Source organism: Corvus kubaryi, unplaced genomic scaffold (genome assembly GCF_017639235.1).
Source record: "Corvus kubaryi isolate FWS band 111438036 unplaced genomic scaffold, C.kubaryi_AGA036_p1.0 37292, whole genome shotgun sequence".
NCBI lineage: Eukaryota > Metazoa > Chordata > Aves > Passeriformes > Corvidae > Corvus > Corvus kubaryi.
This window is the reverse complement of record NW_024581091.1, coordinates 2,174,094-2,188,191: the sequence shown is the minus strand read 5'-3', so window position 1 is coordinate 2,188,191 and position 14,098 is coordinate 2,174,094. Positions and strand designations below refer to the sequence as shown.

The 14,098-nt window shown below is 49.0% G+C and overlaps 2 protein-coding genes across 7 annotated transcripts in view; one reads left to right on the top strand and one right to left on the bottom strand.

Annotated features, from left to right (window-relative positions):
- LOC121664023 (collagen alpha-1(I) chain-like) overlaps positions 1-14,098 on the bottom strand; it is a 225,722-nt gene that overhangs the window by 4,647 nt on the left and 206,977 nt on the right. The gene's annotated exons all lie outside the window — the stretch shown is intronic.
- ANTXR2 (ANTXR cell adhesion molecule 2) overlaps positions 1-14,098 on the top strand; it is a 79,256-nt gene that overhangs the window by 53,698 nt on the left and 11,460 nt on the right. The window lies entirely within an intron of this gene.

Sequence of the window (14,098 nt, the reverse complement as noted above, 5' to 3'; positions counted from 1 at the left end):
GCAGAGGCTGGCAATAATGTCCATGCAAGTTGCTTCCCAGAGCTTTGCACTTCCACACCAAAGGCACCTTTCACAGAACAAACAGGTGAGGAAATGCGTTTCTCAGACCATCCTTTCTCCTGGAACACATGTGGCCACTGAAAAAGGGGCCTCTCCATCAAACGCTGCTCTGATGAGGACACAGAGCTGCTCTTTGCACCCCTGATATTGAAACCAGATAGGGTCCTTTTGATTGCTGCTCCTCAGGAAAGTATCACTTCGAATATCAGCACTTATCCCCTGGGACCACTCAGCTTCCTGTCTGTGGCACTTGGGAAGAGCCACAGGAGCAAATGCTTTCCTTTAAATAGGATGGCAGCAGGTCACAGTCTCACGTACCACAGAGCACTGCTGTGCAGAACACTGTCTATGCACCATACAACATGAAGGCCACATAGAAGGATGAGAGGGCTTAAGAGGAGGTTACATGTGGTAGAATGGGAGGTAATGGGAATTGCCTGGGATGAAGTTGGGTGCTGTTCAAAAGGACGAAAAGGTGAGACTAAGGTAAGACCAGTGTTGGAAGCAGCAGAATGGCCAAGTGCTGTGCTGCAGGTGGAGAACACAGCTGGATACGGGTGTTAGCATTGTTACCGTGGCAGGTTAGTCACTCTTTGCAGGAATGATGCATGTGACATGGAGCAGCAATAACAACAGCAAATCTACACACAAAATACATGGCACAATACAGTTTAACAGGTAAATTCAATATAAACAGGAACATAGAAGTGGTGCCTTAAAGGGCTAAGGAAGTGTCAGTCAGGCCCTGACTAAGGCAGGGAGTTACTGGAAGGATTGCCCTTGGCGTAGGCTTTGCTGAGCCATTGTGCAGTCAGACACCTGCCTTCTCTGGGCCTGACAGGAGCAACACTGGTCAGCACCTTGACTTGTGAAAAACAGAGCAGTGGCTCAAGAAAAAAGGAGTGATATCTGTGCCTAAGTGAATGGTGGGGTCAGATGTGACCTGTGTCACGGCAGAGTGACATTTCTGTGTGGTGTTTGCTGTCTTGGGGAAAAAAGGGTATCTTTTTCCTTGTTCCTAACATGCTGGGTGGGGATGCCATGGTGGGCCCCTGCGTGTGTGTCAGTGCACGTGTGTGCATGGGGAGACACACACACACACGCACACACACTTGCCTTGGAAACAGCAGCCATGGAGTCTTCTATTTCACCATCTTTCTTTTACTGTTTAAGAACTTGCCAGTTCTATTCGTAGAAGAATTCAGTGCTGAATTTGAGTCCTTGACCAGGCAGTTGAAATTTAAGCATGAAGTATCAAAGCAGAGCGAGCTGTCCGTGCACCGCGCTGTCCCGGCTGTGCCGTGTGGCAGGCAGTGTGAGGGCCGTATCGGGAGGCTGCCAGGGCGGCTCGAGCCTCGGGAGCCGCGGCTGCGGGAGACGGGCAGCGCCCAGGTGTGGGCACACCGAGCAGGCTGCGGGCACAGCTGTGTGGCGGCCGCGGGAGTGTGGGGCAGGCCAGGGCACGTGGGGCCTGGGGGCTGCAACACTAAAGGTAGCACGGCTTGGACACAGCTGCTCCCCAGCTCGCCTCAGGCACAAATCCAGAGATCCAACGTGGTCTGGCTGTGCTGGGGGCCGAGGACATGCAGCCACTTCAGAGACAGCTGCACGCCGCGGCAGCTGCGCCATGCTCCCAGTGAGGGACGAGGACAGCAGGTACAGATCGAGGGCCCCACAAACAGCCTCCATTAAGCCACGAGCGCTTTTGAAGGGCTCCCATCAAACAGAGCAAGTCCGCAGCAGGAGATTTCGGCTGCAGAGCCATGTGGTGTTTTCTGCACTAACAAGGTAATTTATAAATGATGCATTACCCTGTGTCTGTGCTCCTACCTAGACTTCCTTCCTTTTTTTTATTAAAGGGGCAAAGAAGACCGAGCCACTGCAGTTTGGGCTACTCTGATAAGCCAGTTCAGTGTCTGAGGGTCGGTACTGAACTTCTTTTCCCAAGAGTCTGGGGCTGCCCAGGAATACAGCCTGGCACGGGGGCACAGCGCCAGCCTCAGGGGCCTGGTTTTTTCCTCTAAATCCTTGTGTTTGTTTTCCAAGTCATAGTTTAGCACCAAGAGGTGATCATCAGGAGTTTGGATTCTTTGTCTGAGCTTGTGGCAGTGTGATGATGGCTAAGGCTCTGATCCTGTGTGCGTTTACGCACACAAACATCTTTAAGTCCACAAATAGCCTGTGGCACTTGTAGTGAAGACTTTGTCCTATCAGGATGCAAATAGGAGTCAACGGTAGAAGAAAGATTGTACCTCATTCTAGAAGAATCAGAACAGAGGAGAACTGTAGAATGCTTCCAGCTTGTACTTCCATGTACAAACCAGCCTTTTAAAAAGGAAGACACTTGTACTTGTTTTTAATTTTAAGCCTATTAGTATTTACCTGCTTTAAAGGTCTTTTCTAATAATGGCTGCAGAGCTAACACAAACATCTATATAAACTGTTACTTTGGAGCATCTCTGCATAATACAAAAGTAATACATTCTGCATGTGAAAGATGTGGATAGCAGTGCTCCCTCCAGAAGGAAGCTCCAGGTCACTGGAGTCACCACCTTGCCCCATAACCTGGGCTGCTCTCAGGAGGGTCTGGCTGGCTGCCCATCCCAACTAGAGTGGCTCTCCTGGCAGTTGGATTTGCTGTCAGTCAGTGGAAGTGGGAGGGATCATCTTGCTGAAGAGAGGATGTTGTGCTGGTGTCAGGAGAAACAGGGATATTTTTCCAACTACGTAGGCAGCAGTTCTTGGCGCTGCCTCCCTTGGTGCAGATGAGTCTGCTGCTCTCTTAAACGAGCCTTTGGGACTCATCCCTCTGTGAATATTGGTAGGAATGAGAGAGCAGGAAGAAACCAACCTGCCTTGCCTGCCAGTTCCAAGGCCATGGGGCACGGGATGATGGTCATGGAGAAAAGAACATCGGTGCTGGGGGGAGCATGGATGTGCCACAGCTGTCCCATAGCTTCCCTGCCAGCACACGAGCAGTGCAGCCCCCTAAGCCAAGCGAAAGGAAAACTTTCCATGGGCAGGGCAGGGGCTGGTAATCACCGAGTGTTTTGCTGTGCAGGATTCCCAAGCAACAAACACATTTGTTTTCCTCATCCTCACGAACCTTTCTCATGGAGTGAGCTGCAGTATAGTGATGCACCAGGCCTGTTCCCCTGCCCAGATTATTCCTCCCCTGTGATCTGGCGGCGCAGGGCAGCTGTCCGAGCGGCTGGCCGGGATTCGGGAATGGCCGCTGAGCTAATCTTCAGGCTTTGCAGATGAAGGAGGCAGCAAATAACAGGATTAAAGTTTCCCAACCCAGGGTTTTCACAGCCCGAGACGCGGGTGGAGGGGGAGACAGAATGACTTCTGTCATTAATCTTAATTGATTGCCAAGAGGTTTTTAATCTGGCTTATTAATTAGGAAGGTCCTTAACACACTGTCTACATATCAACATCAGATGCTCTTTTGGGACTTTGGGGACATATGGCCTATCTATATTTACATTCACACAATTTACACATACATACATCGCTGTATGGGAGCTGCTCGCACGGGTAACGCACACGGAGCGCCGAGGAAGCATTTGCATTCACACCCTCCTCAGCAAAAGTGGATGGAAATGAAAAAACACCTTGCACAAAGGTTACATTCCCACATGATGAACACGCATACCTCTGTTTATGTTGATATACGTATTAATCCAGATCAATTTTATGTACCATTTATCTAGATTAGAGTTCAAATGGCATTCTTGGTTTGGCAGATTTAAGAGAGAGGTCCCAGTGTTCTTCCACAGTGACACGGCATGTTTTTAAAGGTCCAGGTTGTGGTTTCACTGCCATTTGGAGGAGATCAGCACAAATACTTGATATAACAGAGTCGGGTGATGTTGGAAATAACTGACCAGAGCCAGAGAGGCTCTGAGATGGGAGGTGGTGACAGAATGAGGTGAACAGAACTAGGCTGGTTTCCCTCTCACTTCACTGGGCTCCGCTTCTCTAACCACCAAGAAAGGCATATGAAAACACCTTGGAAAAGCTGTTTTTAGAAAGTGAGTTTCTGTGCATGGTGTCACCTGCTGTAGCTGTGGCAGCCCGAGCTCATTCACTCACCCAGGGTGAGTTGTTATAAACGTGTGGTAAACTGCAGCTACTGGAGTTCAGAGGATGCTCAGATGTGCCCACCCAGGCCCGACCCGACGCAACTGGGGGCTCTAAAGCCTGCAAGCATTGGCACGTGTTAATCCTTTCATGCACAATATTTTCCGAAAGAAGGCAGGGGGAGGGAGCTGTTCCCCCACGGCCCTTCAAAAGTTGGGAAGAACCACAGCACACATGCTGCGGGATGTGACTGCTGCATGGGAGAGGCAGACGGGGGGAGAGAGAGAGAAGAAAAGTGATCCAAAATTATATTTATTGCCTCTGATCTTATTACTGTATTCCCATAATTCAAAATTACTTTTGTTCTGAAATCAGTTTTTGCATGTTTAAGTCCATTCTGAACTACGGATCCATAAAGCATTAGCAGAAACCCCTGTACACTTCAGTTGTTTGCATTTTAAACTGGCCAGGTGTTCCCCAGCTATAATGTTTCCTGACCATTGACCTGTGGGCTGGCGGTGTCACAGCCTCCTGCAATTTAAACACAGGCTCCAAGGAAGTTAATGCAGCTCACAGCAATAGTTACTGGTGCTGCTTCCTGTCATAAAGGGTTTGTGGGTGCACACAGGTCTATCCCCTCCCAGTCACTCTGAAAAGAATTCTGTAGCTTCTAGAAACCGGTAGGCAAATGCTACATGAGATCAACCGCTGCAGTTCAGGTGGGCTCAGCTCCTGCCGGGCTCCAGGCCGTGCCAGACAGGTGACCAGGGAAGAAGAGCAGTGTCCCTGGTGTGCAGCCTCAGGATGGGTGACACAACCCTCTGGCCGTGAACACAACCTTGGGGGTGGGTGACAGCCTTCCTAGGATAGCGCTTCCTTGCTGCAGCTTCACAGGTGCTCTGGGGCTCAGTACTGCTCCTTCCTAGGTAATGGTTGTTTCTCAGACACCTTTCTGTCTGCAGTTTTCTCCCACAGCCTTGCCCTGTCTTTATTACTTAGTCCAGCAGGCCACAGGCTGCAGTGTAAAACACTTTGATCCAATGAAAAAAGATCAGATTTTCTTGGAGGTCATTATCATGTTTTTAAAATGAAACAACAGGAGTTCTTTACTTTCTATTTAGAAATAGAAGTTCCCTTTCTGGATGCAAACTGTGCCTGTGTGAGCAGAGGGGAAGTGAAGGTGCAAAGAACACAGGAGCTCGTAGCATGTTTCATATCTTTCTGTACCCAAATAGATGGATGATATTTTATTTTACCTTATAGTAAAACATAGAACCTGATAAAATCTGGAAAATCTGTAAAGTAATGAGCAGAATAAGCATATTATGATCCAAAAGAAAATGGATTATTTAGAGCTGAACATTCGGAGCAGAGCCTAAGGGCTCTGAGGATATTGCTCCATTCTGGGAAGGATGTTCCCAGCCTAGCCGAGCACCCCTGCATTAGGGAATGCCCCAGAAACTCTGAGTACTGCCACTGGGGCCCCCCTGCTCACCCAGGAGAGACAGAGAGGATGTCTGAGGGCACCTCCTCATCGCAGGGCTGCCACCCTGCCTCCCAGGGCTGCCTTGCTGCCCTGTTACCGGCTCTGTTTGCCCCCTTGGGGAGCTCTGGGTGCCTGTCTTAAACCTGGAGTATCTCCCAGCCACAGCGGTCGCAGGCCACTTGCTGTCATGCCTTTACTAAAAGGCATGTCAACATCTCCAGACAGGCTGCCCAGTGAAGCGGCCAGGGCAGTGATGGGAATTCCGCTCCCGGCCCACCTGCTCCCATGCTGGAACAGCCATTGGTCCCCTCTGGTGACATGGCCATGCCCCAGCAGGTGGTTACAGGTCATTGGGGCCAATCAGCTCCATGATTGTGGCAGCTCAGTAAGGTTTTTCCCTCTGATATCAACAACAGAAAGGAAAGGCATACGAAGGATTAGGAGAATATAATGGATATAACTTTTCCATTGTACCTAGGAATCTGTGCGTTAGAACTGTGGGAATTCTCCTTAAATTTATTTTTCCTACGCTGAATGTAATTAAGGCCCTTTCCTTCCAAGCCAGCCACATGCCCAGCTGGCACTCTGTGAATGCTCTGAGGCACACTCAGGGCATGTTTGATGTCAGTCCGTCCTGATTTATAAACCCATAAATGCTCTGCTTAGAGGAAGGAGAGTAATATTAGGTTTTGGCTCAAAGAAGTCAGGAGTAACGCAGTGTGCTGTGTCCTCCCAGCAGCAGGGAGGATGTGCCTTCCCATTGGGCCATGGCCATACATCCCTAAATGCAGCGTGTCCTCTGGGCAAAGCAGTGGGGCTCTCCCAAGGGACATGGGGAACCGAGGCACATGTGCAGAGGTGATGTGAGCCCCAAGTAAGGAAACAAACCCATGGCCAGAAGGGGGAAGGAGAGATGCCCCTTTGAGCACCACATGGGAGCAGAGAGCCACTGATCCAGGTAAAGGGGTTCACAGTGCATTTCTAGGGGATGAACATGGGAGAGTCAAACTATAAAAACAGTGACATGGGCATTTGGTGCCAAAGAAGTGCAACATAAAACAGGTTTTCTCCCGTCAATACATTCTTATTTGTTGCGGAGCTTAAGGCGCAGAGATTTCACCTCGTACATAGACAAAAGCCAAGCCAAGTCAGATCTTACGCCAGCCTAGACTGAGCTCCACAAACCCAACCGCATTTACCACAGACCGCACTGCTTAGGTAGAAAATCGTGGCACAGTGGGCTTTGTTCTTGAGATGGCTCTGAAGAGCAGTTTTATGAATAACTGCTTCACCTCCTGCGTTCGGGCTGAGCCACGTGCCCTATGTCGCGTGGCACCAGCTGTCAGCCAGGAGAAACACTGACACTACTGATCCCCTGGTTTGACCAGTGCATGCTCAGGGACAGCGTTTTCTGTGCTTTTGTCAAAGACTGTTGTCACTGGAGACAGTCTGGAAAGGCCAGTTTGGTGGCAATGAGGTGGGTGGGAGGAGAAAACTCTGCAACAGCGGCAAGAAACGGTGCTCCATGATCAGAGTCTGTCCCACACCTGTGACTCATGGTCTGAGCACCCGCAGAGCCCTCAGCACCTGCAGCTGGGCACTTTGCCGAGCACCCTCCCACTGGGGACCCTGTTCCCGCAGAACCCACGTGTGCGGGTGCAGGAGCAGCAGGAGATGTGCCTGTTCAGGAGATGACACCCAGAGCACGTGCACGAGGGTGACCTGACCTGCTCACACCTGCAGCACAGCCATGCTGCCTGGTGCGAGAGGAAGGGCTGGGCTTCCTTTGGCACTAGGGCTACAGGTCTGTGTGTATCCATGGCATAAGTTCGGTCACGTGCACCCCAGCTTCCTGAGGCTGATATTTTCAGATGTGCTACTCAGATCTATTTTAAGGGTTCTTCCCACTCCAAGTCTGTGATGAGCATTAGAGCTTTAAAGCACTGCTTTGGGAAGCTATTATCAGTAGGTATTAATTATTGAACACTATACCTTCTGGAAAAGTTGTTTCATCACTGGAAAGTGACCTTGCTAGAAGAGGCAGAGGAAAAGAGAGGCGTATGGTGCCTCCTGAGAGCAAGTGGAGTGATGCATGGCAAGAGAAGACACTAAAGATTTATTGTCTGTGGCAAAAGAAACACAGATCTCTGCTTGTGCAGTAAGTGTTTTTGACATCATATGCCATAAAGAGTGATTGGATGCTGTAGTTAAAAAGTGTTTCACTGAAGGGAAATAATAGACATTTTCACAGTGCTGTGTCTATTAAGTGTCCAACTGCGTGGCTGCGCAGCTGAGCTGGCCCTGAGAACTCCAGTGTCGCAATTCAGGCAGTTCTGAGTTAAAAGGCAGCTGGATAATCCTGAGAGAGGACACTGAGAATTTCTCTGTCTTAAAAGAAGATCCCTTTTGACCTTGGCTGGTACAGGTTCTTACTGCCTGACATCACACCACTGGACAAGTTCAACATCAGCACTGTTTGGACACCTTGCATGCAAATTTCTTTTATTAACCTAGCCCCGGCCTTTTCCCTGGAATTTCTCTTTTTCCCAGCTGTTAGTGCAGCAGTGCACTCGTCTCCCAGTGACACTGCTGGTTGGAGTTGTCCCATTGCTTCAATGGTTTAAAAACCCCAAGAAAAACAGGTGTTCAGTTTAAAATAAAAGCTGGGGAGAAGCCAGCACTCAGCCTCACCTCTCACCCTTCTGGATGCCTCTGCCAGGCTGGAGAGTGAGGTGTGGCCAGAGAGCTCCTTGATAAATCATCATTAGGTCCACGTGCAAATACAGTAGCCAGGCCCAGGCGCACAATTAGGCACCTAATTATGTTGAAAATGCAATTGTGCACTTTGCTACAATGGCCTCACGGCCTCGGGAGCCGGCCGGGGCCCAACCTGGCCCAGCGAGGCACTGGGATGGCGCCTCTGGGAAGCGTCCTGCAAGGGGCAAAAGCGTTCATGGCGCTCAGACGGGAGTCTGCCCGGCACAGCCCGCGCTTGGGTCCCTCCTCCTGCCCACACGGGGGTGACAGTGATGGAGGGGACAGGCCACAGCACGGGTGTGTTACTTCTGCCTCTTTTTGCTGCGGTTTCTTTTTTGTCCTTTCAGCAAGGCAAAGAGGGGAACACCCAGCCAAGTGGGATCCGTTAATTCAGATGACAGTGTGTGACTGAAACTGCAGCAAGGCTGATTCCAAAGGAAAATACAAAATTTCCAAAGGAAAATGATGCTGTCACTGTTCAGGGACAGCATTTTCCATATGAAAATGTCTCATCTGGGAGTGTTGTCAACGCTGCGGGGGGCCAGACTGTTCAGCCACTGCTCCCATTGGCAGGGCCCATGTGAGAGTAGGGAGTGCGTGACCTGGGAGCTGAGGCTGGGCAGTGGGGGAACAGCTTTAGCCTCTGCTGTTTCCTGCACAGGTGAGGTGCCACCATTAGCTTCAGGTCTGTTTACCTGTGCCAAAAGTTTTTAACCTGGACTTTCGTACTTAGCTGAGAACAACTGAGGGAGGAGCCCAGTTCCCAGTCAGGAAAAATGAAGTGCACTTGTCCTGTGCCTGTTCAACATCCTATGATGCATTTTCTTTATTCTTAGTTTTGTAAAACCAGCAGTCCCTTCTCCTTGATAACGTGCTGGTAATTCCTTTGGAGGAATTTGAAGGAATTCCTCATTTGGAATTGAAAACTTATGCTTAAAGTCTGAGCATAAGACTTGCTGGAGAGAATTTGCTAGCCAAGGAGCGAAGATACATTCCAACATTATAAAATCGTAGAACTGCTAAAATTACTGCAGTTTTTAGTTTTAAAATGCATGTAATTTGTACAGTCTGAGGTGCTACTCAAAGGAACTTTGTCTACGTCAGGGAATCTTCATTAGCTTTATTCTGTGAACACAGTAAACCCAGGATTTCTCCACGGATTCAGGAGGAGAGGCTGCCTGGGCCTCATTTCTATCCATTTCCATCCCACCTGCCATGGTCCCGCCATCAGCTGAGAGGTGTTTGTGTTTCATTCTTGTGCTCACCACCAGTACTAAATCCTAAGGAAAGCCATTATTTTGCTTAGGAAAAATGCAACGTTTCACATATTTTGCAGTTTCTCACCTATGCTTCCAAAGACGGGTCCATGTCCCAAAATCCCACCAAAAAATCTAACAGTTCTGGTCCTCGTTAGCACCAGAGTCAGGAGTTGAACCTATAGTTGGGAAAGCCAGTTTCACTGCGCTTTGGGCCAGTGTAGGTGCAAACACAGGATTATTACCTGGGTTAGAGACACACCTGCACTTGTAAGGTCTTGTATCCCCTGTCTCCTCAGGATTCCCCATCCTTTGTTACCATCTCTGCGACAGAGGAGGAACAGGCACTGTATTTTCTGATTGTCACTACCAAGTCTGCAGTGATTTATTCCTATAGGCTCTAACTGAATTAAAATCTTAATTAGGCTTATGCTACTTTTTTCTTCATTTTAATTAGGAACAGCCAAATCACTTGTCTTGGGGAAGGAGAAAGAAAAAGATAAAGAGCAGCAACACTTTTTCTGCTCTGTAGTTGTATTAATGAAGCCGTGGTGAGAATGTCTTCCCAAAGAGGTACCACAGGGCAGGACAGGTAGCACAGCACAGACAGTGCTGTGGTACAGGAAACCTCAGTCTTCCACAGAAATATTTTCCTTGAGTGTTTCCTGGTATCATTTCACACCCAAGTTTACACTCCTCACTTTAATAAGACACCAGGAAACGACCCATTACAGCAGTGAGTTTTTGGTGCAGTCACGTTGAAAACCCTCTGAGATCATCAAGTCTGGCACTCCCCCAGCACTGCCAAGGCCACCACTAACCCACGTCCCCAAGTGCCACATCCACAGGCCTTGGAACACTTCATGGAGAAGCATCGCTTGTCTGTCCTGCTCGTGTTCCACCTACAGCAAACTGTACACAGATCACAGGCTCTGCCTTGAGCAAATTAGAGGTTCGTACTAAGCTCTCCTAACTTACCAAATGCTGCCATCAATGAAGCGTAAATCCCTCACTTTAAGCAGCAAAGGGATTTTTGTGTGCTTCTCTTTCCGTGTTACCTGTTCCTTTCTCCGCAGCCAACCTCTCCAAAGGCTGCAGCTTTGCACAAGCGCAAGCTGGCTCTTTGTGGAGAGGCCCTGGCTGAGTTTGTGTGCTCCTCTACAGGGTGGAAGATTTTTTTCCACACACTGCCCCACGGGGCCCATGGCAGGGAAGTGGCCATTCCAACAGTTCCCCCCGTCTGTGGGAGAATGTGCTTCCACCAGCAAAGCTGCTGTGGCAGGGCCGGGGGCTCAGGCTTTCCCAGGGCTTCATGGGGCAGGGGCCATCCCAGGGGGACCTGGAGACTCTCAGCGCTCCTGTGAATCTCCTGCTCAACATTTGCATGTTGACATTTTCTACTTAAGGGACCTTTTGGCATCTTCAGCATTAATTTATAATGCTGTGGTAGCGGGGCTGCAGCACTGCAGGAACAGCCTTTACTTTAGAAAGACACTGCTCTGGAATCAGACTGGATTCAGTGTAGAGACTGACCACATTCCAACTGCTCCTGCTGGGATTTGGTTTTTGGATTTTGGTTTGTTGAATTTTTGAATTTTTTTTCTGATTGTTTGGCTAGATTTTACAAGTGTATTTCCTAACTGTATTTCCCAGTATCTTTACATTTCACATGTTCTAATGGAGTGTTGCATGACACTGCTGGACTTTGTGCACCTTCCCATGTGAATTGAGCCCCAGGATCAGTCCAGGAAAAAAGGACTTGAATTTGTGTACTTGTTTGGCAGATATAATTCACCTAGCCTGGTTCATGCAAAGGTGTAATTAGAACCAGGGGGTTTTACATGGGCAAAGTGGGCTTAAAAGGGCCATTTATGTCAGTAAGCCCTTGCATGGGCAAAGGACAGACCAGCTGGATTAAACTTTATTACAACTGATACAAGGCCCCTTACAACATGCCTGGGTCATTTAAAAATTTTAGAAATCATTTAGCCTCAATCAGCCCTTCACTAACTGCAGTTAAATGCATGTAAGCCATTTGAGGACAGTTCACAAAGCTATTTTTATTCATTTAACTACACCTGTTTGAAAATGTAATTTGAAATATGCAACTAATTACAATAATTGAACCTATGTTTCATTTCTGCCAGAGAATTTTTATTTAGAAGTTTCTAATTTGCCCAGTGCAGGCTTTGGTTCTGTTATGCTTTCAACTCCAAAGAGCTGACATCCTCATCAGTGAAAGGATGTAGAAAAGGCACCGATCTACCCATGTTGTAATTAAATTCAGGTTTCAGTCTGTGTGTGGCTGCAGCTTCGGAAGGTAATTGTGCACACCTCATTGCTTTTTACTTCTGAATGCTGCTGTGGTCATTTACCAGGTAATTCCAGAGACAAGGTCTAAATTACCAGTGATTTCATAAAGTTTAAAATATCCATACCTAGCAGGAGAGTGCCAGGGCACTGCCTCCTACCTCCCAGACTCTGAGTCCAACAGTCTTGGAAAGGCCCCAGACCCGAGGGGGAACAGGGCGCTGGGCAGCCCATGGCTCAGTTCTGTGTACAACAAACATGGCGTTGCCATGGCAACCACGCTTAATTGGGTTTTGTAATAGCAGTGACAAACCCCGCCACCTTTCCCAAATTCACCATTTATCACGGCATTCCTACACCTTACCTCCTTTTCACCACTGCGAGCCATTTCCCAGCTCTCACATAGGGATTTCGGCGGGGGGGGGCTGTTCCTTTCCTTTGACCAATCAAACCAATCCGATCCCTCAGGCAACTTGAAACTCTCTAGGTGGGATAATTCAAATTTTTGTCAAATCCCTTGGAACTCTAGTGTCCTCCTCCTGCTGGCATTCCCAAGTGTCTGCTCAGGCAGGAGGTAGGAGCTAGCTCAGCACAAGGCTCCCAATGACACTGTAGGGGTTGTGCTGTGCCCACACACCTGCCAGCTGGGTCAGGGTCCTCTGGAGGATGCGCAGCTCCTTTGGGAAGATCTGACTGTGCCCTTCCTTGTGGCCCAGTGCAGCCAGGGATCAGGCTGGGCTCTGGGAGTAGCCCCCAGCCTTGCCCCAGGCTCTGGGCATGCCTCCGAGCACACTGTCCCTGGCAGTGCCATCCCCCAGGCCCCCAGCCAGCCTTCCAGGCCAGGCAGGTATGAAACAGTGGGGAGTGTGTTCCTTGGTGTTTCAGTGCTGCTGGATGGATGCCCATCCTGGCCTGGCCCTGTGCTGTGCCCAGGTGTGTGCCCCCCCAGCCAAGCCATCTGCACTTCCATGCCCAGGAGCAAGCTCTGGGTCAGCCCACGCGGGAGGGGAGGGCGCTGGGCAGGGACCTACACACGCGGCATACGCTGCTCCTTTTCCTTTTGCATCTGTGCAGCTTTTCAGGAGATGCCGGCTCAAGTGTTACCCAAGTACTCAAGGCCAATTCCTGAATGAAGTGGAGGAGCTTCCTTCCTTAATTCCAAAGCTGACAACTCCATCACCACCTCAACCAGGCTGTGTACAGCTCTAAGGTCTGGCCAGCCTTATCCGTGCTTTAGTGAGAACCAGATGTTCCCTCTCTCTACAGCTCCTCTGAGTTATCTCCCATTCTGAGAGTGCCCTCGAGGGTGCTTCCTCCTGCCTGGTAAAAAAAACTACAGAAACCCAGAAGCTTTGGATAATGAAGCAAACATATTTTTGTGGTGCAGTGTGGGCAATTTTTTTTCAGTCTGCTGCTAGTTTTTAAATATAAAGTATAGCATATGTTTAACACAGAACATATGGAAAGAAAGAAAAAGCAAATCTTGAATTCCAAGTATCTTATTCTAAGTGGAAGAGACTCCACAGTGTGAAAGTGGTCATTCAGAACAAAGTCAGAAAGATGTACTTATTATACGTTAATATTTATAAACCTAGTTAGGAGAAGGAGAGTTCCCTCACTGTGGGCAGTGTCCAGGCACACACACAGGTGAGTCTTGCTTTGAGAGGAAGGTGTGACTCTGCAGCTTTGTCAGAAAGGGTGCTCAGCTCGGGAGGCTGCTCAGCCCCCCCTGCCAGGAGCTCGTGTGCTCCTTCCCTGATGTAAGGTAGGCTGGGTAAGGCACCTTATTTTTCTGGACAGACTGACGCTGCAATGATTTAATTAATTTCTAAGCCAGATAATTCACTTCTAAATTCTTAGCAGACAGTTACATTCAGTGTAAGAACTCTTCCATTTGTATCTCTATCTGCTCTTATACTTTGTACCTGCCTGTGTAGGACAAATCAATCTGAACTTTCAGCTGGGAGTTCATGATCTCTTATGCACCCAGACTCCATCCACACGGACCCGGGTGCTGGGAGCAGTTCAGCTCCTGGCACAGGAACAGCAGCAAACGCCCTCCTGTCCCGTTATTGATGGGGAGAACTCCTGACAGGTCGTTTCACGCACGAGATTTTTTTACCAGCAGAGACCCTGAACAGAC